Raw genomic sequence first — 26,923 nt, forward strand, 5'->3', positions numbered from 1 at the left:
TAAAGGAGATTTGAGATGATGGGGCCAACAGCATAATTCCCAGATATCCTGTCAACCGTTATCAACTTAAACTTCCATCAAGTTGAAATGCAGAAATTTGAGCTAGAGGGTGAGGAAGGCGGGACTTCTGTCCCCAGGGTCTTGATTCCAGGGGAAGGCCCACTGGTGGTCTCGCCACTGCCTGAATGGAGTGTGGCTTGGCGAGCCTTCCAAAAAAAAGGCACCACAGGTCCCGCAAGGCAGGTAAGCCCTTTGACATCACTTCAAGATTCCATCCAATGTTTCAGGTCAATGATTTTGTGACTGTGAATGTCCTGGGTCAGTTTCCTCACTAAGATAAATCAATCCCTCTTAAGTAAAACAGAGTCCATTGGAAATCAATTGGCAGCAATGTAGCTGTGATCATATTGCAGGAGATGTAAAGTGTGACAACAACCAGCTAAATTCAGGTTAAATTGTAGGCTGTGAGTCATGTTTTGCCTGTCTGGAGAGACACATGTGAACTTATACACACGTTAGAGATCCGCTATCAAACACATGTGCTGCATCAGATTCTTATAATATTAAAACGCTGCAGTAGGTTTACAAAGTGTCTCAAAGGTACAAAGAACTGGGTGAGCATTTTTTAAAGTTGGCTTCACAATGGTCTAGAGTCCGACTCCACATGGTGCCAAAGTTAAATTGTGTAAGATGGCTTCCCTCCATACACCATGTGGTTTTAATCCAGTGTCAAATCAAGGCCTGGGTCTGGAGTTATGCTGCCTCTTTCACATTGATGTGAAAGGCGACAGTGTGACTGAAATACTGACTTTCAAGAGTCACTGCCAAATCCTGATAATTTTTCTAAGCTGTTTTTGTTTGAAAAAAAATCAAACTGTCGAGCAATACTATCTAAATAATTTTAATACAACAACACAGGAGACATTTACAAAAGCAAAATACTGCAGATGCTGGAAATGTGAAATAAAAACAAAAAATGAGGTTAACTGAGGAAGAATCATACGGACTCAATGTTAACTCTGTTTCTCTCTCCACAGATGCTGCCAGACCTGCTGAATTTTTACCAGCATTTTCTGTTTTTATTAACACAGGAGACTTTTCCTTGATTTTGATGCCAATTAACAAATAATTCAAATTAAGAGTAGACCATATAATTAAAAAACTACGCAAACTGAGGAAATATGAATCAAAATTATGAAGTTGAAAAAAAGTACACCTTGTATTCTCGCAACTACTGTAAATATTGACAATTTTGATCTGCTTCTACAGAATATTATTAACCAATATTTCTGAATCTCTTCACCAGAATCTTGTGGAATTGCTTGGGTCCAGCCATGTCATTGTTGACTATTTGATGCTTATCAGCTAACAGAGCAGGTCTTCTTCGAGTTATCTATTTTCAGCAAGGTTGGTGTTGTTCATTGTTGTACATTCAGAACTTGATATTGCTTTCTTCTCATATAAATTGTTATTCCTACCTTTGGATAAAAGAAACAGCTTCATTCATTTCATTGACCCTATTACTTTGTGACTTTGTTTGTGGCTTCAGTGGGATTTATCAGGAACTCTGGAAGTTATACATCATTTTCTGAGGCTGTAGATTAGAAAGGATCCAATTTTGCTTTCCAGTTTGTGCTGACTTAATAGATCTCAGCCATGGTATTGGCAAGAACGTATTTGCAAGACATGTCATAGGTTTAATCACAGCTGTACAAACTCTTCTGCCCTGTAACCAATTCCCCTGTTAGTCACTTCACAGCTGAGTTGAATCTCAAATTTCTGCTGAGGAAGCTCTACTGTTTCATGCCATGAACTGGAAATATCTTATACACGTAACTTCCATTGAGGTTCTGCAATCATTGCAAATAGACAAGAAAAAACAGAATATCCTTTGCCCATATTTAGTAAAGTCTTCATGAACTATGTCAAAATTAAAGATAGCATCTGAGATACTGAGGAATCAGTAACTGGGGCAACCCTCGAGATCCTCTCCTGGGCCAGACAATGCTATATTAGAGATAAAAACCCTTCACCCCCCCTTATCGGCATTCCGTAGGGATCGCTCCCTCCGGGACACCCTGGTCCACTCCTCCATCACCCCCTACTCCTCAACCCCCTCCTATGGCACCACCCCATGCCCATGCAAAAGATGCAACACCTGCCCCTTCACTTCCTCTCTCCTTACCATCCAAGGACCCAAACACTCCTTTCAAGTGAAGCAGCATTTCACTTGCATTTCCCCCAACTTAGTCTACTGCATTCGTTGCTCCCAATGTGGTCTCCTCTACATTGGAGAGACCAAACGTAAACTGGGCGACCGCTTTGCAGAACACCTGCGGTCTGTCCGCAAGAATGACCCAAACCTCCCTGTCGCTTGCCATTTTAACACTCCACCCTGCTCTCTTGCCCACATGTCTGTCCTTGGCTTGCTGCATTGATCAGTGAAGCCCAACGCAAACTGGAGGAACAACACCTCATCTTCCGACTAGGCACTTTACAGCCTTCCGGACTGAATATTGAATTCAACAACTTTAGGTCGTGAGCTCCCTCCCCCATCCCAACCCCCTTTCTGTTTCCCCCTTCCTTTTTTTTCCAATAAATTATAAAGATTTTCCTTTTCCCACCTATTTCCAATATTTAAAAAAAAACACCCCCACTAGAGCTATACCTTGAGTGCCCTACCATCCATTCTTAATTAGCACATTTGTTTAGATAATATCACCAACTTTAACTTTAACACCTATGTGTTCTATTGTACTATTGTTGTTGACATCTTTTGATGATCTGTTTCTATCACTGCTTGTTTGTCCCTACAACCACACCACCCCCCCCACCTCCCTCTCTCTCTATCTCTCCGCCCCCCACACACACACCTTAAACCAGCTTATATTTCAACTCTTTCTTCGACTCGAACTCAAGTTCTGTCGAAGGGTCATGAGGACTCGAAACGTCAACTCTTTTCTTCTTCGCCGATGCTGCCAGACCTGCTGAGTTTTTCCAGGTAATTCTGTTTTTGTAATGCTATATTAGAGTTGTGGGCACCTACCAGCCTATCCTACTAATTAGCTCATTGTTCAAAAAGTTCATTTAGAGCATACCAAGTCCTAAGAAGATTCTACAAACAATGTTATCATCTACAGAGTGAAACACTAAAGTGATACCTGAAAAAGACCACCCTTATAACAACATCCAGTGTCAGAAACATGGAGGGTGTAAGTAGGCCTGGAGGAGGCAGTGGGGTAGGCAGAAGCAGAACAAAGGCAATGGGATTTGTAGATCGGGCCAAGGATTTTGAATTCAGTGCATTAGTAGACAAAGAGTCAATGGTGTTTTCAAGGATAGTGGAATAATGCATGAGTTTAAGTTTTTATAGAGTGGAGTTTGAGCAGTTGGAAGGGTGCGTGTTGCAGTGAAGTCTTTCTGGTCGCAATAGGAAACTACCTTTCTTGAAAAACAAGTATGATCATAAATCACCAAGAATATTCCATGTTCAAATACAAACCTTACCACAAATATTCAGTTCCAATGCAATGTCCTGGAGTTGGTTTCATTCCTATTACCAGAACCATTTCTGCTACTCACTGCTTCCTAAGGCAACATATAGAAATTTAGTTTAAATATCATCCATGCCAGATGACACTAGAAAACTGATGCATTACAGCATTCTATCTACATAGCCTACCAAACTGGCTTTTGACCCTCCCTCCACCTGGGTCCCAACTGTGACACATTGCACCAGGCATCAACTCAGACTCTGAGGGTGCCTTTGAGGATCCAGCAATTCTGGCCTCTTGCACAAACCTGCTTTTCTTCACTCCACCATTGGTGGTCCCATCTTCAGCTGCTTTGATCATGTTCTAGAACTCCGTTCCTAAACCCCTCCCCCTCTCTTTTCTCCTTCAAAATGCTGCTTAAAACCTACCACCTTGACCAAGCTTTTGATAGATAATAACTCCTTATTATCTACTTTATGTGGTTCAGTATTAAGCTTTGTTTGATAATCACTCCTGTGAAACACATTGGGGCAGGATTTTACATCCTGTGTTGGGCACGCGCCTGACCTGATCGGCAGTAAAATAGTGCATGATGAAGTTGCACGAGCATGCCAACGTCATCACGCACTCACATGATATTTTGATTGGTGGGCGCACATGAGAGTCAGCAGCGCACCCACCAACAATTAAGAGGCCTGTTAAGGTTCTTAATAAAATAATTGAAACCCATTTTTTGCTGCCCGTCCAACCTTACAGTTGGCGGGTGGGCAAATTAGCCAGGCGGCCTTTGGATATTTTATGAAACCTCATCCACAAGTGGGATGAGGTTTCCAATAGTAATTAAAAAAATAAAAATTTTTGGATGTCATTTTTATGTCCCTGTTCATGTGACAAAGTCTGTGAAGATACAATAAGATAAACAGGTGGGGTCGTGTTTCTCTCATTTTTGAAAGCTTTATTTTTGTTGATACAATTCTTCAGCTCCCTGAGGTAACTCTGTGCCTTCAGGGAGCTTTTAATGTGCACTCCCCACGCATGTGCAGACTTTAGCGCTCGCACTCCTCCTGTCCCCACCCCAGCAGTGCTGAGCTTCTCAGCGTGCATCTTATGCTGGCTGACCGTTAATTAGCCAGCCAGTATGAAATCACGGTCAGGGGCCAATCGCATGGTGAGCCGTTTCCCGGCTGCTCCCGGGCCTGCCCGCCTGACAGCCAGAAAATCCTGTCCCATGAGATACTTTACTACAATAAAGATGTTTTATAAATAGACTGGACATGTTTCTCATTGGCACTAATCCAGAGGAACCTTTCCAACCAAAACCCTAGTTAAGGTACAAACAATTCTGGACTATTTATCTTATTGTGTATCTTCACAGATGGACATAACCTAATAAGCTATTTGATATCCGTCTGACCTTCTTGGTTTCGTGAAGCTACATTATAATTTACCTTTGCAGCAGCTCAATTTCTCTGAAGAGGTTCTGTATCACTTTGCAGGCCTTCTCCTTTACCTTTTACAGTTACCTAACAGGAACCTGATGAGCAGATAAACAGCAAAGAGGCTCTAAACTCAGTTCGTTAATGGCTTTGTCTAAAGAGGGAAGAAAATCTTTGACCAAACTATTTACCATTGAGACTGCCGTATGTAACTCTTTCGGGTACAAACCCGTTTCCATCTGTTCCTATTTAGATGAAGTTACATTGTTTCATAGTCTGCCATTGTGAGATTTGAACTCTTGCTCTTGGAGTTACAAGCCCAGTACCGTAACCACTTGGCTATTTAGGCCAAGCTGAGACTGCCATATGTAACTCTTTCGAGTACAAACCCGTTTCCATCTGTTTCAGATGAAGTTACGTTGTTTCATAGTTTTGCCATTGTGAGATTTGAACTCTTGATCTTGGGGTTACAAGCCCAGTACCATAACCACTTGGCTATTTAGGCCAAGCAAAGGAGATGTAACTCTTTCGAGTACAAACCCGTTTCCATCTGTTTCAGATGAAGTTACATTGTTTCATAGTTGGCCATTGTGAGATTTGAACTCTTGCTCTTGGAGTTACAAGCCCAGTACCATAACCACTTGGCTACTTAGGCCAAGCTGAGACTGCCATATGTAACTTTTTCGAGTACAAACCCGTTTCCATCTGTTTCAGATGAAGTTACATTGTTTCATAGTTTGCCATTGTGAGATTTGAACTTTTGATCTTGGGGTTACAAACCCAGTCCCATAACCACTTGGCTATTTAGGCCAAGCTGAGACTGCCATATGTAACTCTTTCGAGTACAAACCCGTTTCCATCTGTTTCAGATGAAGTTACATTGTTTCATAGTTTGCCATTGTGAGATTTGAACTCTTAATCTTGGGGTTACAAACCCAGTACCATAACCACTTGGCTATTTAGGCCAAGCTGAGACTACCATATGTAACTCATTCGAGTCAACTCTTTTGAGTACAAACCCGTTTCCATCTGTTTCAAATGAAGTTACATTGTTTCATAGTTTACCATTGTGAGATTTGAACTCTTGATCTTGGGGTTACAAACCCAGTACCTAACTGCTTGGCCATTTAGGCCAAGCTTAAAAGTCTGTGGTAACTCTTTTGAGTACAAACCCGTTTTCATCTGTTTCAGATGAAGTTACATTGTTTCATAGTTTGCCATTGTGAGCTTTGAACTCTTGATACTCTTTTGAGTAAACCTGTTTCCATCTGTTTCAGATGAAGTTACATTGTTTCATAGTTTGCCATTGTGAGATTTGAACTCTTGATCTTGGGGTTACAAACCCAGTACCATAACCACTTGGCTATTTAGGCCAAGCCATAATATGTAACTCTTTCGAGTACAAACTCATTTCCACCTGTTTCAGATGAAGTTACATTGTTTCATAGTTTGCTATTGTGAGATTTGAACTCTTGATCTTGGGGTTACAAACCCAATACCTTAACCACTTGGCTATTTAGGCCAAGTTAAAATGATGTAACTCTTTTGAGTACAAACCCATTTCCATCTGTTTCAGATGAAATTACATTGTTTCATAGTTTGCCATTGTGAGATTTGATCTCTTGATCGTGGGGTTACAAACCCAGTACCATAACCACTTGGCTATTTAGGCCAAGCTTAAATGTCTGTGGTAACTCTTTTGAGTACAAACCCTTTTTCATCTGTTTCAGATGAAGTTACATTGTTTCATAGTTTGCCATTGTGAGCTTTGAACTCTTGATACTCTTTTGAGTAAACATGTTTCCATCTGTTTCAGATGAAGTTACATTGTTTCATAGTTTGCCATTGTGAGATTTGAACTCCTGATCTTGGGGTTACAAACCCAGTACCATAACCACTTGGCTATTTAGGCCAAGCAATATGCTAGGTAACTCTTTTGAGTACAAACCTGTTTCCATCTGTTTCAGATGAAGTTACATTGTTTCATAGTTTACCATTGTGAGATTTGAACTCTTGATCTTGGGGTTACAAACCCAGTACCATAACCACTTGGCTATTTAGGCCAAGCAAACCAAGGACAAAGTTTTAAAGGAACCTTGAACTCTTGATCTTGGGGTTCCAAACCCAGTACCATAACCACTTGGCTATTTAGGCCAAGCAAAGAAGATGTAACTCTTTCGAGTATAAGCCCATTTCCATCTGTTTCAGATGAAGTTACATTGTTTCATAGTTAGCCATTGTGAGATTTGAACTCTTGCTTTTGGGGTTACAAACCCAGTACCATAACCACTTGGCTATTTAGGCCAAGCTGAGACTACCATATGTAACTCTTTCAAGTACAAACCCATTTCCATCTGTTTCAGATGAAGTTACATTGTTTCATGGTTAGCCATTGTGAGATTTGAACTCTTGCTTTTGGGGTTACAAACCCAGTACCATAACCACTTGGCTATTTAGGCCAAGCTGAGACTACCATATGTATCTCTTTCGAGTACAAACCCATTTCCATCTGTTTCAGATGAAGTTACGTTGTTTCATAGTTTGCCATTGTGAGATTTGAACTCTTGATCTTGGGGTTACAAACCCAGTACCATAACCACTTGGCTATTTAGGCCAAGCGTTACATAAATGCTGCGGAAGACTCCACAGCTGAAACGTCCACTCACAGGGCCAGGAGAATGCCACTTAGTCCCTCAAGCCTCTGCTGCCATTCAATGAGGCAACCCTAACTCATCTACCCGTCTGTTTCAGATGAAGTTACATTGTTTCATAGTTTGCCATTGTGAGATTTGAACTCTTGATAGTTTTGCCATTGTGAGATTTGAACTCTTGATCTTAGGGTTACAAACCCAGTACCATAACCACTTGGCTATTTAGTAACTCTTTCGAGTACAAACCCATTTCCATCTGTTTCAGATGAAGTTACATTGTTTCATAGTTTGCCATTGTGAGATTTGAACTCTTAATCTTGGGGTTACAAACCCAGTACCATAACCACTTGGCTATTTAGGCCAAGCAAACACATTTCCATCTGTTTTAGATGAAGTTACATTGTTTCATAGTTTGCCATTGTGAGATTTGAACTCTTGAGCTTGGGGTTACAAGCCCAGTACCATAACCACTTGGCTATTTAGGCTAAGCCTAAGTGTTTGTAACTCTTTTGAGTACAAACCCATTTCCATCTGTTTCAGATGAAGTTACATTGTTTCATAGTTTGCCATTGTGAGATTTGAACTCTTGATCTTGGGGTTACAAACCCAGTACCATAACCACTTGGCTAGTTAGTAACTCTTTCGAGTACAAACCCGTTCCCATCTGTTTCAGATGAAGTCACATTGTTTCCCATTGTGAGATTTGAACTCTTGATCTTGGGGTTACAAACCCAGTACCATAACCACTTGGCTATTTAGGCCAAGCCTTGGCTAGTTAGTAACTCTTTCGAGTACAAACCCATTTCCATCTGTTTCAGATGAAGTTACATTGTTTCATAGTTTGCCATTGTGAGATTTGAACTCTTAATCTTGGGGTTACAAACCCAGTACCATAACCACTTGGCTATTTAGGCCAAGCAAACACATTTCCATCTGTTTTAGATGAAGTTACATTGTTTCATAGTTTGCCATTGTGAGATTTGAACTCTTGAGCTTGGGGTTACAAGCCCAGTACCATAACCACTTGGCTATTTAGGCTAAGCCTAAGTGTTTGTAACTCTTTTGAGTACAAACCCATTTCCATCTGTTTCAGATGAAGTTACATTATTTCATAGTTTGCCATTGTGAGATTTGAACTCTTGATCTTGGGGTTACAAACCCAGTACCATAACCACTTGGCTAGTTAGTAACTCTTTCGAGTACAAACCCGTTCCCATCTGTTTCAGATGAAGTCACATTGTTTCCCATTGTGAGATTTGAACTCTTGATCTTGGGGTTACAAACCCAGTACCATAACCACTTGGCTATTTAGGCCAAGCCTTGGCTAGTTAGTAACTCTTTCGAGTACAAACCCATTTCCATCTGTTTCAGATGAATTTACATTGTTTCATAGTTTGCCATTGTGAGATTTGAACTTTTGATCTTGGGGTTACAAACCCAGTACCATAACCACTTGGCTATTTAGGCCAAGCAAATTCATTCACGGTATGAATATTTTTAATGCCATTGTGAGATTTGAACTCTTGATCTTGGGGTTACAAACCCAGTACCATAACCACTTGGCTATTTAGGCCAAGCCTTGGCTAGTTAGTAACTCTTTCGAGTAAATACTTAAGGGCTGCATTCTCACCTTAATGCACACCGGGAAGTAATCTGTATCACCGTCAGTGCTGTGGTAACTCTTTCGAGTACAAACCTGTTTCCATCTGTTTCAGATGAAGTTACATTGTTTCATAGTTTTGCCATTGTGAGATTTGAACTCTTGATCTTGGGGTTACAAACCCAGTACCATAACCACTTGGCTATTTAGGCCAAGCAACAAATGTTGTAACTCTTTTGAGTACAAACCCATTTCCATCTGTTTCAGATGAAGTTACATTGTTTCATAGTTTGCCATTATGAGATTTGAACTCTTGATCTTGGGGTTACAAACCCAGTACCATAACCACTTGGCTAGTTAGTAACTCTTTCGAGTACAAACCCGTTCCCATCTGTTTCAGATGAAGTCACATTGTTTCCCATTGTGAGATTTGAACTCTTGATCTTGGGGTTACAAACCCAGTACCATAACCACTTGGCTATTTAGGCCAAGCCTTGGCTAGTTAGTAGCTGCAGTTGTATAATACAGTCCCAAACTATGTGGTTGACACTATCCATCTTGATTTGGCAAATCACAAACAGAGGTCATTGGCCATTCCAAATTGGTAATTATCCATCATCAGCAGATCTGAATTGTTAATTTGTCCTTCTCTTTCAGGTGCTGGAATCTGCTGCATATTCCCATTTTTATTTTAACATGATTATCATAATTATTCTCCTAATTTTCAATTTTTGTTACTTTTCCTTTAAAACACATGAAGCACCATTGCGTATTAGGTGATGGACGGCTAATACCTGCAAGTTATTTTATACGGTTATATACCACAATATAATTATATATTGTGGCATTTGTAATTAGATGCATTTTGACCAGTACAATGACAGTATTTTTGTCATAGACATAATTAAAATAAAAGCCCCATAGGGAGTGATAAAAAAAGAAAAGACTATTAAAAAAAATCTCTGGAGATTGAGGGTAATTAAGTTTGATTTTTTGAATGATGTAATCCCTTTAAGGGTGGTTTTAATTTCATTCCCTGATGGTCATCTGGATCAGAAGCTCTTATATTCATTGTGACCCCCAACTCTAGCTGTTTCATCAGATCTTAAAGTCTGAATCCCACTTTTCAACTGGATTTGAAGTAGTTACCCCTGCTGTTCTCACAACCTGATCTGGTTTCTGCTGGTTTCATTATCCCGAAGCTAAGTCTTAAAGCTGCTTTGGATAATAAATTCCACCAGGTTCTGGCATTTACATTTAAGCTACTAATTTTAAAAGAAGTTGTAAAAAGTCACTCCACAGAGCTGAATCTGCATCGAGCCAGGGTTTAACGAACAAAGGTCTGTTCTCTCATCCTGTGAAAAGGGTCCTATGTTCTTTTTGCTCATTTAGTTTACATGAACCTGTGATTTTGTTTTTATTTTTAACAGATCTGGTTTGTGTTTTAAGTTTTGCTCTCTTGTGTATCCAGGTGGGGTGGATTTTCCCTTTGCACTATTTGGTTGCAATTAGTGGCAAATACTCAGGGCATTTTTGTCCACTGTTGTGACAAAGTAAACAGTCAGGAGGCGAACCTGTTCCCCTCTCACCCCAATAATCTTACCAGTCCCTTTAACAGGAAAGTTATGAAATCAAATAACTTTTCTTGATGGAAGCAGTTGTTCCCAAGATTAACAATATATCTGCCAACAAAATATCCAGCCTAGTGCTATGCCTTGATTTTCCATTTTCCATCAGTCTTCAAGTTTTTGCCAATCTTAATATATTTCTTGAACTGATAAGAAAGGGCCAAAAATGAAATAAGGGAATGAAGGCAAAAGAATGCTAAGGTAAAGCATAGAGGAGGAAAGGTGTTAAACTTGACAGAGAAAACAGAAAGACAGAAATAGTCAATGCTTGTGATAAAATGAGAGTGTTCATAAAGAGGACAGAAAGTTAAAGACAAGAGGAATGGAGGAAGGTGAAAAACATTTTGATATGCTCTTATGCAATTCCAGACAAATTAGGAAATAGTGTCCTTTACCTGCCGATCTGAAACTTAGGGCTGAACCTTACCTATGTTGGGCGTGGTTGGGCGTGGAGCCAATCGCTGCCCGCGATCCACTGCACGGTGCCATTTTACATGGGCGGGCCAATTAAGGCCCGCCCAGCGTAATATGCATTCTGTAGCGCTCAGCGCTACCTGTGTGGGCAGCTCCATGCCTCAGGGAGATTAAGTTCATAATAAAACTTTTGAATAAAGGAAGCAAAACATTATTTAAACATGTCCCATCATGAGCTGGGATGTGTTTGCGAATTTAGCAAAAATGATTTATTTATTTTATTAAACCTTCAGGAAACCTCATCTCGCCCATGGATGAGGTTTCCTGAAAAATGCGAAGGCTACTTGGGCTCTTCGCCTGCCTGCAAACCTTAAGGTTGGATGGGCAGCATGGTTAACTACTTTAATTGCTTTTTTAAAGGCCTTAATAGGCCGTTGACAGTTCAGCAAGTGCACAGCCACCTCTGGTGTGCGCCCGCCGAACGAAATATCGAAATGATGCACGATGTCATCGTTCGTCATTTTACGTGTTGGCATGTCGGGCCTGCCCCCGAACGCCGACAGCAATATTGTGCCCTTATGTCCAAATCAGAAATCCCTTGTTGTCAAATAGGGGACTTAACAGAAATGTGTTCAAAATTTCTTACAACATAAAACACTTAATTGTGCAACTAAACATGAATTGAATTTAATGCTGCACAAACATTTAATTCCATTAGCAGTAAGTCACTTCTCGTACCCAACCGGAGAGCCCCAAATCAAAGAGGAGACAAACTCAACTGCCTGCCCAGATTATTCAAATTAGATAGACCTGACAAATTCAGCAGGGCCAGTCAAGCAGGCAAAATCTGCCAGCTAAAACTTTGGTGCGGAATCTCTCACAAGGTGAAAATCCAGGTTCCTGTCTGCTCATCTCTATCATGCTATGAATATCACTAAAGGAATTTATTAATAGAACTATCTTAGCAAACACAAATAGCCACAGGAATTGAGCATTTTCTCCCATCTAGAATTACAGGCAGAATAAAGTCATGAACAGGTAAAGACCAATCAACCTATTTAATCTTGGTGGTCAGGATTTTGCTCTCATTGGGCGGGCTTGGTGGGGGCAAGCGAGAGTGGTCGGGAAGCTGCTTAAGGCCCGCCCAGTATAGAATCCATGCTGCAGTGCTCAGCGCTGCCTGTGTGAAGCGGGGATGAAGGTGAGCGGGGAACTTCGTGCATGCACACAGGTGCTCACAGGAAAAGCTCCGTGAGGCACGGAGCTGCCTCAGGGAGATGAAGATTTTAAAAAATTAAAAATAAACAATTTGAAATGTTAAAAAACCTGTCCCTGCTCATGTGACTCTGTCACATGAGCAGGGACATGTTATTAATGAAATGTTAAAATTTTTACTTAATTTTTAATAGCTGTTGGAAACCTCATCCTGCCCGTGGATGAGGCTTCCAAAAAAATCCAAAGAACGCTTGTCCCTTTTGCCTGCCCGCCAACTGTAAGGTTGGACAGGCAGCAAAAATTTTAATTCAACTATTACTTTAATGGCCTTAATAGGCCTTTTAATTGTCAGTGGGTACGCTGCCGAATCCCATGTGCGCCTGCCAACCGAAATATTGCGTGAGTGCGTGATGGCACCGGAACGCTTGCCTGACGTCATCACGAGTCATTTTATGCTCATTCAGGTTGGGCGTGCACCTGCCCAACGAGCGAAACATTCTGGCCTATGTTTCAAAAGATCATATACAGTTTAGAGGCATGAATGTTTTCCAATTTATTTCCTGGGGCATATAATTAACCATAGGAAAATCTTCAAAAACGAGCAAGTCAAAAATTCTTCCCTGATCTCTGAAGAAACAATCTAAAAACTCCAATACATCAAATGTACGATTACTCATGGAAGTGTATCAATCCAGTCTGTATCCTAGCAGAAGTATTTCCATAGACCAAATTGGACTGGAACTACTGTGCTGTGTTAAGTATTTGATCACTTTTATCAGTACATATCCGATTATGAACCTCTGTGAAACATATTTGTTTATCTCCATTTTAAAGGGATTATTTGACGTGGCATAAAATATCTTTCTCAGGATCTGTTCCAAAATCAAGAGGGAGGCTCCAAAATCTAATAAAAATTACCCTTCTCATTGTACGAAGAAAATTGTCTCAGCTAAGGTTTATCAAATTTGTGTCCATGCCTCTGGGCTTAAAATCATTTGTCAACATTTTAAAAATCTGAATCTTGTTCCCTCTCAATCTTTTCTTGAACAGTAACAGAAAATCTAATTCTGTCAGTGGATCTTCAGAAGGTTAACAATGGTTTGGCATCAAGTCAATTATCCTCTCTTTATTTTCTCTCTAATTTCCCATAACTTGGAGGATGGGCAAATAACCACGCATGATTAGTCTTTATTGTGAATGTTGCTTCTTCCCAGCCAACAAGAAACAAACTTCCATGAGCCAACTTTGATGCTCTTGTATCTTGGGACATTCCATCATTAGGGGTTCAGATGAGAACCAGTAATTAATTCTTTATAAGTGGTTTGAAATGTTAGCTGGTTAATGCCTGGAATTAGCACTGCTAGGATTATGAAATAAGTATTTTAATTACTTCATCATCTTTACTTTTCAAAAAATTGTATTGATGCTACAAGATTGTCTCTTTTAATTTGTTCATGTTATATGGGAGATAATAGGCAAGGCCGTATTTATTGTATATCCTTAGTTGCCCTGAGAAGGTGATAATGGACCTTCTTTTAGAATGATTGCATCTTTATAGTAACGTACTTCCACAATGGAGCTGGGAAGGAAATTGACCTTCTTGAGTGTTGCAGTTGCAGTCATTCAGGTGAGCAGTGAATACTTGTAAATGGTGGAGATAAGAAAATCAGAAGGTGAGCCACTTATCACAGGGTTCAATTCACTTCCTGGTCAACATCTCCTGGATGTTGTGGGTGAGTGGAGGGAGGGGGGAGGGGTGTGGTGAGTTGGGGTGGGGGTATTTGGTGGGGGGGATGCAATTGGGCAATGATGGTGCCACTTTAAGGTCAGAAAGAGATGGTTGGGCTTTTGCTTGTTGAAGAAAGGTATTACCTAGTGCCTATATGGTGCAGATAGTACCTGCCACTTTTGGCCCTAAGTGGATGTTGTCCAAGTCCTGTTGTAGGCCAGCATGGGCTGTTTCACTATGAATGGAGTTCAACACAGTGGAATAGTTATTGAGCAGCTCTAACCCTCTACTTATGGAAAATAAGTCATTGTGAAGCAGCAAAAATTGGCTGGGTTGAGGAAGCTACACTGAGGAACTCGTGCTGTGATATCCTGGCACTGAAGTGATTTCTCTTGAAAACCACAACCTTTCTCCTCTCCATTTCTTTCTGACTCAGCCACTGGAGGGCTTTTCTCCTTGACTCTCAATGACCTCAGTTTTGCTGGAGCTTTGTGCTGTATGAAAGTAAAGCAAGCCACCTTCAAACGGAGAATCTTTATCTGGAGCTTTTAATAATGGATGTATTTTTCCATGCTTTTATTGATGTAATAGCTTAAAGTTATCATGACATAACAACTTATCAAGAACAAGTGCATAATAGTGACCTCTCTTCTAATGTAACCAAGATAAAATTCAACATTAAAATGATTCTAAAAACATTACATCAAAATAACATGCATATTTACAAGAGCATTCATGTTAGAATTTTGGCTCTTGTAATCTTACATACCACCCAAATGCAAATATATTGAGAGGCTGTAATTTCAGGTCAATCCAATGTGTGCTAAATTCACATAATTTGAAAAGCCAGTTGGATTCTTGGGAGGAAATGCAGTTAACGAGTTTGTATATGGTGTGATAAATTACTTTTCACTTTTCACTTTATATAGGCAATTCTAGATTTAGTGATGTGTAACGAGGCAGATTTGATAAGGGAGCTTAAGGTGAAGGAACCCTTAGGAGGAAGTGACCATAATATGATAGAATTTACCCTGCAATTTGAGAGGAAAAAGCTGGAATCAGATGTAATGGTATTACAGTTGAATAAAGGCAACTACAGAGGCATGAGGGAGTCGCTGGCCAGAATTGACTGGGAGATGAGCCTAGCAGGAAAGACAGTGGAACTGCAATGGCAGGAGTTTCTGGGAGTAATTTGGGAGACACAGCAAAAATTCATCCCTAGGAAGAAGAAGCATACTAAAGGGAGGACGAGGCAACCATGGCTGACAAGGGAAGTCAGGGACAGCATTAAAGCTAAAGAGAAAGCATACAATGCGGCGAAGAGCAGTGGGAAACCAGGGGATTGGGAAGCCTACAAAGACCAACAGAGGACAACTAAAAAAGAAATAAGGAGGGAGAAGGTTAAATATGAGGGTAAACTAGCCAGTAATATAAAAGAAGATTGCAAGAGTTTTTTTTAGATATATAAAGGGTAAGAGAGAGGCAAAAGTGGACATTGGGCCACTGGAAAATGACGCTGGAGAAGTAGTAGTGGGGAACAAAGACATGGCGGAGGAACTGAATAGGTACTTTGCATCAGGCCGATTAGTCTGACCTCGGTCGTTGCTAAGATTTTAGAGTCCACTATTAAGGATGAGATTTCAGAATACTTGGAAGTGCATGGTAAAATAGAGCAAAGTCAGCATGGTTTATCAAGGGGAGGTCATGCCTGACAAATCTGTTAGAATTCTTTATGGAGGTAACAAGTAGGTTAGACAAAGGAGAGCCAATGGATGTTACCTACTTGGACTTCCAGAAGGCCTTTGACAAAGTGCCGTACAGGAGGCTGCTCAGTAAGATAAGAGCCCATGGTGTTAGAAGCAAGGTACTAGCATGGATACAAGATTGGGTGTCTGGCAGGAGGCAGAGAGTGGGGATAAGGGGGTCCTTCTCAGGATGGCGGCCGGTGACTAGTGGAGTTCCGCAGGGGTCAGTGTTGGGACCACAACTTTTCACTTTATACATTAATGATCTAGATGAAGGAACTGAGGGCATCCTGGCTAAGTTTGCAGATGATACAAAGATAGGTGGAGGGACAGGTAGTATTGAGGAGGCAGGGAGGCTGCAGAAGGATTTGGACAGGTTAGGAGAATGGGCAAAGAAGTGGCAGATGGAATACAACGTGGGGAAGTGAGGTCATGCACTTTGGTAGGAAGAATAGAGGCATGGACTATTTTCTAAATGGGGAGAGAATTCAGAAGTCTGGAGTGCAAAGGGACTTGGGAGTCCTAGTCCAGGATTCTCTTAAGGTTAACTTGCAGGTTGAATCAGTAGTTAGGAAGGCAAATGCAATGTTGTCACTTATTTCGAGAGGACTAGAATATAAAAGCAGTGATGTGCTGCTGAGGCTTTATAAGGCTCTGGTCAGACCACATTTAGAATATTGTGAGCAATTTTGGGCGCCGTATCTCAGGAAGGATGTGCTGGCCCTGGAGAGGGTCCAGAGGAGGTTCACGAGAATGATCCCAGGAATGAAAGGCTTAACATATGAGGAATGTTTGAGGACTCTGGATCTATAATCGATGGAGTTTAGAAGGATGAGGGGGAATCTGACTGAAACTTACAGAATACTGAAAGGCCTGGATAGAGTGGATGTGGGGAAGATGTTTCCATTAGTAGGAGAGACTAGGACACGAGGGCACAGCCTCAGAGTAAAGGGAAGACCTTTTAGAACAGAGATGAGGAGAAACTTCTTTAGCCAGAGAGTGGTGAATCTATGGAATTCATTGCCACAGAAGGCTGTGGAGGCCAAGTCATTAAGTGTATTTAAGGCCAAGATAGATAGGTTCTTGATTAGGAAGGTGATCAAAGGTTACAGGGAGAATGGGGCTGAGAAACTTATCAGCCATGATTGAATGGGCGGAGCAGACTCGATGGGCCAAATGGTCTAATTTCTGCTCCTATGTCTTATTAGAGGGCTATATTGTCACATTCAAATAAATGAGAGTAAGTATTTGTCTTATTGCTTGAAATTACCTGCTGTTTACTAGACACAGCAGGAACACTGACACTAGTCTTGGGGAGCCTGCCTCCTAAATGACTAGTTTTTGAAGGGAGAGAAAAATGAAAAGAAATGAGCACCTTACAGCAAGTTTCTATTTACAACAACTAATTTCCAACCTCAGTGGGGTAGAGGAAGGGAAGATCGTTAGAATGCTCTGCCAGAATTCATCAGCAACATTACTCTGGTGGCATGTCACCAACAACTACTGCCTTAGATAAGCAGCAAGCAAACAAATTCATTAATTTAAAAAAAAGGTTAATTCACGCAAAGGGAAAATCCCAAGGCAATAAACAACAGTGGAAAGTTAGCTGTGTGGAAATTGTTACAAACACTGTTCTGAACCCTGTGGTCTTCTTGTGAGTACAGTACAACCAGAAGGGATGTTCAAATTGAAACAGGAATTTCTGTCAGTATGAATAGAAGAAATTTTCACCAAGGTAATCGTGCTGAGATAAACTGCTACTTACTCAAATAAACATGTGCTTTGTTAGTAATGAAAGATTATTAGAACAAAGGCATAATGGATGAAAGCACCAGTAAAAGTACAATCAATTTTTCTCATTATGTCATCTGATTACTGTGATAGACCAGTACAGATGGACCAATATATGGGAAAGTATTATTTTTACCCATAGTCTAATGAAGACTGTGCATCTTACATTGTAACATTATAGTACTCAAGAAATAAAATGGAGCAGTTCTTGCAAATGGATGATTGAAATGCGGTGGACCTCACAAACTCAGAAAATAGTGACTAATTAATCTAAAACACTGAGCAGAAATTTTCCTCAGTCACTTGATGGACATCACACAAGAATATTTTAGACTCCATGTTCATGTACCATTTTTACTATTTCTTCCTAAATGATCCCAATATGTAGGGGAAGGTAGGGGAGTGCATTTGAGGGATGGTAACCCAGACATTCTGAAACGTAGAGATCCTGCCAATCTTAATTGCATCTTTTAACTTCATTCTTGCCTGGCAGCTGACAATATTGACAGGCTGCCAGATGGAAAAACCAGCAACCGAGGTCATAGCAGGGGACCATTAGGGATGGTTCCTGGTAATCAGGTTGGTGGTGGGTGGGGAGGTAGCGAAGTCATACCAGTAACTGGAAAGGAGGAGAGACCAGAAAATAGTGAAGCAGAAGGGAAGGGAGGGAATCAAACCAGTAATCAGGAGTAAGGGAGAAATGAGGTCAACTGATCATGGTAAAAGATTTGCTTGAGAAGGTGGGGCAAGCAAACCTGCACCTCCAGGCCTCAAGCAGTGTCTTCCTGCTTGTCCTGGCTGCTGCTGCCTCCCTTTAGCTGTTGGATTTCCTGGGACCTGGGAAGCCAGTATAAGTGGCATTAAAGTCAAATTGTTGCCAAAAAATCACGAATGGAGCTTTTCTTGGATATTATAATTACGATGCACCTCTCCACAGCAAGTAACTTGGGGGCCCCACAATCTCACTCCCCCGCCACCACCACCACCACCACCACCCCTTGTTAAAATGGAAGCAGGTTTGTGGCTCATTGGGGCCGGGATTCCCAAATTTGACAATTTAGCTTTGACCCTGACCCTCCCACACCCATTATGGAGGGTTTAAAATTCCTGCACTGGTACCAAACAACTTCAAAGACCTCTGAAAGATCTTTCAACGTGAAGTAAAATTCTGAGAAGGGTTAGGGTTTGGAATGAAATCTCAGCTTTCACCTACAGGGTAGGATTTTCCCCTCATCGGGTGGTGTGGTGGGCGGGCTCGGGAGCGGCCGTGAAACAGTCCACCGCCTGCGAGCAGGCCTCAACCGCGATTTCACGCTGGCTGGCTGGCCAATCAGTGCTGTCAGGGTGGGGGCGGGAAAAGGGCAGTCAATAAAGTTTATGCATGCGCAGGGTGCGCTCACTGAAAGCTCCTTGAAGGCACAGAACTGCTTCAGGGAGCTGAAAATTTTAAAAATAAAAAATGAAGTTTTCATAAATAATTTAAATATGTCTCCACATGTGACTCAGTCACATGAGCAGGGATATGTTAAAAATGAGTTCCAAAAAGATTTAATTTTTTATTATTCACTGCTGGAAGCCTCATCCTGCCCGAGGATGGGTTTTTGCAAAAATGCAAAGGCCGCTTGGCCTATTCGCCCTCCCACCAACTGAACGGTTGGAAGGGCAGCGAAGAAATCTACTTACCGAGCTGCTTAAGGGCCTTAATAGACCTCTTAATTGTTGGTGGGCGTGCTGCCGACTCTCGCGCGTGCCGACCAACCAAAATATCGCATGAGTGCGCAATGATGTCGGGAACGCACGCCCAAACTGAAAATCCTGGCCTTGGTAATTTGGATAGTGGAAGCCAGTTTCTCCCATTTCCAATGGTTCTGCCCTCTAGAGCTAAATTTCAGAGTGTCAACATATTGAAGCCATGGATCCAATCATCTGAATTGTAGCTGGAATTGAAGGATCCAGTCTTGAAAGCTCAGCCTATCTTGTGGTCTGATGATAAGAGCTACATTCTGTTTGAAATTGGATAATTCAAAATCTGATCTTGTACTTAGGTTAGGTGTGAGCTCGGTCCAGATTCAAATGGTACTAAAGAAACATTGAAATTAAAACAGATAACGTTGCAAATGCTTAACTATAAAAGGACAGATTTTTAGTTTGTACTCTCCATCAGACACACAAATTGTGATAATGTAGTTTCCTTTTACAGATGCTGACTGGTCTGCTGTGCATTTGCAGTTTGCTATTTTTATTTCTGATTTCCAGCATATGTATGGTTTCCTCGACAGTTTTCGAGTACCTCATTTAAACATGAATCCAGAAAGTGAATGTTGGTCAAATATTTGAAACTACCTGAGCCTGGCCCTCTTCTTGCCCAATGTCCATATGTATGTACTTTCCAGCAGTTGTCACTAGATGATTAGCACTGGGGATCCTGGCTGATTTCCCTCCCTCCATATGATAGGGGTACAAAAGTGAAAGTAATCCCATCCCTAACTGCTGCTCCAGCTGGTTTAAAAACTAAGATTGATAGCTTTTTTTAGGCAAGGATGTTAAGAGTTACAGAACTAAAATTTGATCAGCCATGATTTAACTGAATGACAGAACAGGCTCAAAGATCTACTCCCGTTCTAATGTACTTCAACAGATACTGGACATTATTCTTGAACAAAAGAAAAAAGTAGTGTATTTCTATAGTGCTTTTCACGACTTCAAGTCATCTCAAAACATTTTACAGCCAATGAAGTACTTTGGCGTGTAGTCACTGTTGTAATGTAGGAAACATGGCAGCTCATTTGCACACAGCAAAGCTTCCAAAAACAGTAATGATTCAGTATTCTATCCTTCTTATGTTGATAAAGGAATAAATATTGTCCAGGACACCGGTTCTAGCTCCTCGCTTTTCTTTGAAACATGGGAACTTTTGCAATCACTCGAGAAGCAGACGGGGCCTCAGTTACATGTCTCATCTGAAAGACGGCACATCCAACAGTGTGGCACTGTCGGTGCTGCACTGGAGTGTCAGCCTAGATTTTTATGCTCAAGTCACCACCTCCTGACTCATAGGTGAGGGTGTTACCACCTGAACTACAGTCAACAGGGTATTTTGATCTCTGTGGCCAGGACCATGGTAGCTAACGCATTTACCTGTTAAGTACAAGTTTCATGAATGGTAGCAAACAGGCTGAAATCTGTGATCTGTTATATGGCTATCCAAGAAGGAGGGGAGATGTTGAAGAAACTAATTGGCAAAGAAGAAGTTATAAGCAAATGCCAACCACCTGAGGCCTCTCTCACGCACTTCATGCAGTGTAACACACAGTGCCTCCAGACGCTGGGAGCACAAAGTTTGATGAGGCTTGAGTGCGACGAGGTGCGAGTGCTAACTTGGGAATTGGTGCAGGTGGGAATCTCTCTGGTAAGACAGCACCTTCAAAACCTGCGACTTCTACCACCTAGGACAAGGGCAACAGATGTATGGGAACACTACGACCTTTAAGTTTCCTTCCAAGCCACACGCCATCTAGACTTGGGAATATATCACTGTTCCTTCACTGTGGCTGGGTCAAAATCCTGGAATTCCCTTCCTAACAGCACTCTGGGTGTACCTACACCACATGGACTACAGCGGTTCAAGAAGGCGGCTCAGCACTACCTTCTCAAGGACAATTACAGATGGATAATAAATGCTGGCCTAGCCAGTGACACCATGAAAAATTAAAATATGAACATATAGGGGAGAATTTTCTCCCTGTCGGGTGGGCCAGTCAGGAGTGGGCACGGAGCTGATTGCCACCTGCAATCGGCTGTGCGCCGCCATTTGGCGGGGTTGGGCTAATTAAGGCCCACCCAGTGTGATGCGTGCCCAGAAATGCTCAGTGCTCCCTGTGTGGGCAGGTGAGGAGGGAGAGTCTGGCCCTGAGCTCTTTCGCGCATGTGCGTTTAAGAGTGCAGAAATCTCCCTGAGGCATGGGGCTGCCCCGAGGAGACTAATTTCATAATGTGAACTTTAAATAAAGAACCTAAAACACTTTTCCCCTCGTGACAACATCACATGAGCTGGGACATGTTTTTCAAATGCTCCAAAAATATTTATTAATGTTATAAAGCCTTTATGAAACCTCATCCCGCCTGTGGATGAGGTTTCATGCAAATTGTGAAGCCGCTTGGCCGCTTCGTCTGCCTGCCAACCTTAAGGTTGGATGGGCAGCCCTGTCAATATTTTTAATTGATTTATTAATGGCCTTAACAGGCCTTTGACAGTTCAGCGGGCGCGCAGCTGCCTCTGGTGTGCACCTGCCAAACGGAAGATCGGAATGATGTGTGGTGACATCGGGTCGCACACCCAGCATCACCGTGCATCATTTTACGTGTTGGCATATGGGGCTGCCCCTGCACGCCAAACAGAAAATTTTCCCCAGGAACATGGAGCAGGAGTAGGTCGTTCAGCCTCTCAAGCCTGCTCTGTCATTTAATAAAATCAAGGCTGATCTGATAGTAACCTGAAATCTGCATCCCACCTACCCCCAATAACCTATCACCCTCTTGCTTACCAAGAACCTATCCACCTCTGCCTTAAAAATATTCAAAGACTCTGCTTCCACCACCTTTTCAGGAAGAAAGTTCCAAATACTCACGACTCTCTGAGTGAAAATATTTTGCCTCATCTCTGTTTTAAATGGGCGACCCCCTTATTTTTAAACAGCAACCAAAACATCGGCAGAGCTCTTGAGAGCATGTTATTTGGCAGTTCAATCTGCTTAGGGGAAAGGTGCCAGGAGACACCAATAAAGGAGAAATATAAAATAAATGTAATAAATATACACAGAACTGCAGATTTCATTTGAAAGTTTTACAGTGATTTCTTCAGAGAGTAATTTTAACTGGAGCAATACACAACAATAAAACTCTTGCACTAGATGTACATTAAATGCATACAATTTGGGAGAGATACAATTTTGGATAGGAGACATGTACCAAATGTAGAGAAAAGCTCTGTTTTTCATGATGATTTTCATGCCAAGCTGAGCTGGGCAAAAAGATTAATTTACTGCACTACCATCAGCAAAGCTTGTCCTACTCTTAAGTATCAGTCTCAGTGTAATTAATATATAATGTATGCTATTAATTACAGCCAGTGGATGCAGGAGATCGAGTAAAGCTATTCAGTATTAAGTATGTGTGAATGATCACCTTTTACCTGAAAGATTGTATTTCAGGGTTTGATATACCTCCTGTATTTCTGATAGGTCACTGGAATCAATTATAACTATCTGTTTGGGAGTAATTTAATTTTTTGATGCCTGGAAGAAGGATTTTGTTTTCCAACAAAGTTAGTAAGTGAAAGGTATCGGAAAAAAGAAACGTCAGTGTTTCTGGTTACAATTTATTGAAGAGTCTAAGAGACGCACCCGAACATTGAGAGGACAAACAGATGAAGTGTTTATTTCCTGAATTTGTGTGACAATTGTCTCCCATCTGAGGTTGAGGTTTTATTGTAAAATTAAAGTTTCAGTGAACTGGCTAATAAGACTAGAAAGTTATAATTAGCCAGAAGATCTCTGATTCACATTTGCATGTGGCATTCACTAATGGGCAATTTAGCTCCTCTGGCCGGGAGGGACAGAAAAAATGAAGGAGCAAGACAGATGGCAACAAAAGAGTAATATCTAAGTATTATTGAACATTAAGCCCATTTTCCTTCTAATTTTCTATTTTCCTGAAGGCATTTTGGGATGAAAATTGATCTGGGTCTGCCCAGACTCAGCACTAAACAAACAGCACACATCCAAAGCAAGAAGCCTCATCCTAAGGCAGCTTGCCCTAGAGAAGAGGTTGGTATGAGAGTTTGGGGGACAATCACAATGCCAATGGATAAGCATCACTGACTATGCAACAAGGGGCTGAATTTTCTGGCTAACGCACGTGTGGCGGAGTCCGCACACCAGCGCTTAAAATGTTGCGCAAGCATCCCGACGCTAGTGCGCGGCATCGCGATTTTCAGGTGGGTGGGCACGCTGTGCAGCGGGATGTGCGCCCACCGTTAATTAAAGGCCTTGTGAAGGCCATTAACCCGGCAATTGACACCGATTTTGAGCAGCCTGTGAAAACTTCGGCTCGGCGCATGGGCTCATCGGGCAAGCGGCTAAGTGATTTTTTAATAGATCTCATCCACTGGCGGGATGAGGTTTCATGTTAGCTTTGAAAAAGTTTAATAAAGTTTTTGTGCACATTATTAACATGTCTCATCTCATGTGACATTGTTACATGAGGAGGACATGTTAATGATTTTTTTATTTTTCTATTTTTAAACTTTGAAAACCTTTCAGCAACCTCCCTGAGGCACCATTTAGCCTCAGGGAGATGTGTCGTGAAAGAGCGCACTCTCGCATTTGGGGAATCCCCCCCCACCCCTGCCTGCACAGGAAGTGCATAGCGCTTCCCGTTGGGTGGCCTGCTGGGTGGGCCTTAATTGGCCCGCCACTTAAAATGGCAGCGGCGGCGATCGGCTGCTCGCCCGCTGCCGAGTTGGTCGGGCCCGCCCGCCCGTCAAGGGCAAAATTCAGCCCAAGGTGTTTTAATAAAAATACTTACCCTGCTATTGTAGCTGTAGGGGCCACTGAAGAATCCTGAACAGGCAGATTTATTGCCTACCCAAATCATCTGTGAATAATTTCAGCAAGGAGGCCTTCAATCAATGTCACGGTGTGGTGTGCCTACACCACATGGACTGCAGCGGTCCAGAAGGTAGCTCACCACCACCTTCTCAAGGTCAATTAGGGATGGGCAATAAATGCTGGCCTAGTCAGCAAAGCCCACATCTCATAAATGAATGTTTAAAAATCCCTAATTAACATTCCAGGCCACATTCCTGTTTTAGACATCCTTCTGGATAGTTTCATTGGTACCAGCTGCCCTTTGGTAGCTTAACCGTGAGTCATATTTCAGCTGTGATTGTAGATGGTGGGCATTTTTGCCTTATTTGACTGTAAGATGTGGGGATATTCCAGTCCTACCCACATCAGACAGTCACACTTTCCAACAAGTATCACTGGCTAATGATCGGGAGCAATACTGTTGACCTGAACTTTCACCCCCAAACCAAACGCCAGCAAGGATATATGTCACATCTTTTAAAACTGCTGTAGTTGAAATCAGCCAATTCAGCTCAGACCAGGGATTAAACTTGGCAACTTCTAGATTGAATGGTTCACACCAGTAGTTACCAACTAAGCCATCAGGGGAATGAGAAACAATGAGTCATAATTTGCTGAGGCAGAGCATCCAGTCACATCTGCCATTAGTTAATCTTATTCAAGGTTATTACTTTTTGCAGGCAAGCTGCTGAAATTGTGAACAGATAACATTGGAGCAAAGGAAATGGGCACCTGTGACCTGAATGAACAGGGCAAACAGCCGTGTATCTCCTTATCCAGATTGAAGAATTGAGAAGGAAGTGTAAATTAGACTGGGTAAATTCACTGTCAAACCAAGTACAAAAAGAAAAATAAAGAGGAGGAAAGAAAGACTGGATTAAAATCAAGAGAGAAAGAGAGAGAAAGGAGAAGTTGAAAAGAAGTTAATTTTACATTTGAAACTTGTAAACTCACCAACCATTAAAAGCTGAAGGAATGAGACTCCATACTTGTAATAATTGAATTTTGGTGCCAGAGAGTTGACTGGTGGTAACTAATGTTTCTCACATCATTAAAATGCACTTGGGCTGAAATTACATGATGCAATGTCATTTAAGTGAGTAAAACTGTGTTCTTATCATATCCTTCATCTGATAGGTTGATTTTTGTATTAAATTAAGGCTTAAGTTTTTGTGGGCAGTTTGGTATTAACACGTATCACATCATTAAAAGGTACTTGGTCTGAAATTGACATGTCTTAACTTTCTGTGAGCAGTTTGGTTTGTTTCTATCGTCCAAGTACTGCAATTTCAAGCAATTCAACACATGTCAATGGTGAGGCAGAGAGCGAGGTGCCATTTTTAGCAAAGCAAATGGCAGAGCAGTACAACTCAAGCATCAGCTTTTGGATTTCTATGCTTAACTGTGCATCTTCCTCTTGCCTGATGTTGCTGTACCACTTGCAGCATAAATAGCAGCAATTGCCTTTAACTTCACAATTATTGTAACAACAAACCATGCAGCAATGAATTTGTAAATTATTTTTTGTGCTAGTATCAGACATATGCTTCCTTTTCCTGTTATGTTAATACAAAAATCAACCCATAAACAGTGTTGGATGAAGGATCTGATATGAACACAGTTTTGCCTATTTAAATAACAGTGTAATTTCCATGATCATGAAATATATTTTCTTGCATCAGTAAGTGGTATGACTAGATATTTAATTACCTCTTGGTGAGGGTTTAAGATGCTTTGTTCTATTGAATTTGAAAGTAAACTATTAGCTTTTTCCATTTGTGGCAAGAAAGACAAGTGACAGGCCATTATTGCCATCTTTTTAGTCCAAAGCTCTGGTCTTCAAATGAAGCTTTGCATTATGAGAATTTTTTAAAAATTAGCAAGCATAAGCTATGATGGGCTTAAGCAATCAGATAGTTACTACTGTGATTTTAGACAACTGAAGAATAAATACATTACACTTATTATAGTTCCTCTATTCCTTCAAAGTGACAATTAAAGCTGCTGAATGAGTCACAACAGCAGAATAAGGAAACTCTGTGTCTCCCAACAGTGCACAAGTAAGGAACTGTTAGCAACAGCCAACCAAACTCCCACAAAGTAGTTCTGATCAGCTGATTTCTGCAAGACCAAACATGTAGAGAAATGGAATGCCTGCATAGAATAATGATCATTCAGTTCCTCTAATGCCACTAAAGAGTCCACAGTAAATGAGTTGGCACCTTCTTAATCTTACTGACACTGCTTCACAACATAGAATTTTTAAGAACAATACAGAGTTTGGCAAGGAAAATCTACCAATATGACTCACCCAGTAGTGGGTTAGGTGATGCCCAGCTTAGGTTTTAAAACAAAACCAGAAAATGCTGGAAATACTCAGCAGGCCTGGCAGCTTCTGTACAGAGAGAAACTGAACTAATGTTCAGATCTGAAACCTTTCAGAACCGGAACCTTTGCGCAGCACCACTTCAAAAGACACTCCACAGGCTTATATAGATTCTCTGACTGCAGGAAGTGCTTGATTTATATCATTAAAGAATGCTGTGTGAGTCACACAGGAAGCGTCCTGTGGC

The 26,923-nt window shown here is 41.4% G+C and overlaps 1 protein-coding gene and 2 long non-coding RNA genes across 3 annotated transcripts in view; 1 reads left to right on the plus strand and 2 right to left on the minus strand.

Annotated features, from left to right (window-relative positions):
- The window catches only part of nmnat2 (nicotinamide nucleotide adenylyltransferase 2), a 332,701-nt gene that overhangs the window by 48,040 nt on the left and 257,738 nt on the right, over window positions 1-26,923 (minus strand). The gene's annotated exons all lie outside the window — the stretch shown is intronic.
- Window positions 1-26,923, plus strand: part of LOC121289438 — a 68,309-nt gene that overhangs the window by 3,837 nt on the left and 37,549 nt on the right. The window contains exon 2 of the long non-coding RNA XR_005945562.1: window positions 1,307-1,407. This is a non-coding gene — a long non-coding RNA (uncharacterized LOC121289438). The remainder of the gene's footprint in view (window positions 1-1,306; window positions 1,408-26,923) is intronic.
- On the minus strand, window positions 1,094-26,819 carry LOC121289439. Its single transcript, XR_005945563.1, has 4 exons — window positions 26,662-26,819; window positions 4,943-5,028; window positions 3,508-3,588; window positions 1,094-1,474 (listed from the first exon to the last, which is right to left on the minus strand). It is a non-coding gene; the product is annotated as an uncharacterized LOC121289439 (long non-coding RNA).

The sequence above is a fragment of the Carcharodon carcharias genome, chromosome 16 (genome assembly GCF_017639515.1).
Source record: "Carcharodon carcharias isolate sCarCar2 chromosome 16, sCarCar2.pri, whole genome shotgun sequence".
Classification (NCBI taxonomy): Eukaryota; Metazoa; Chordata; class Chondrichthyes; order Lamniformes; family Lamnidae; genus Carcharodon; species Carcharodon carcharias.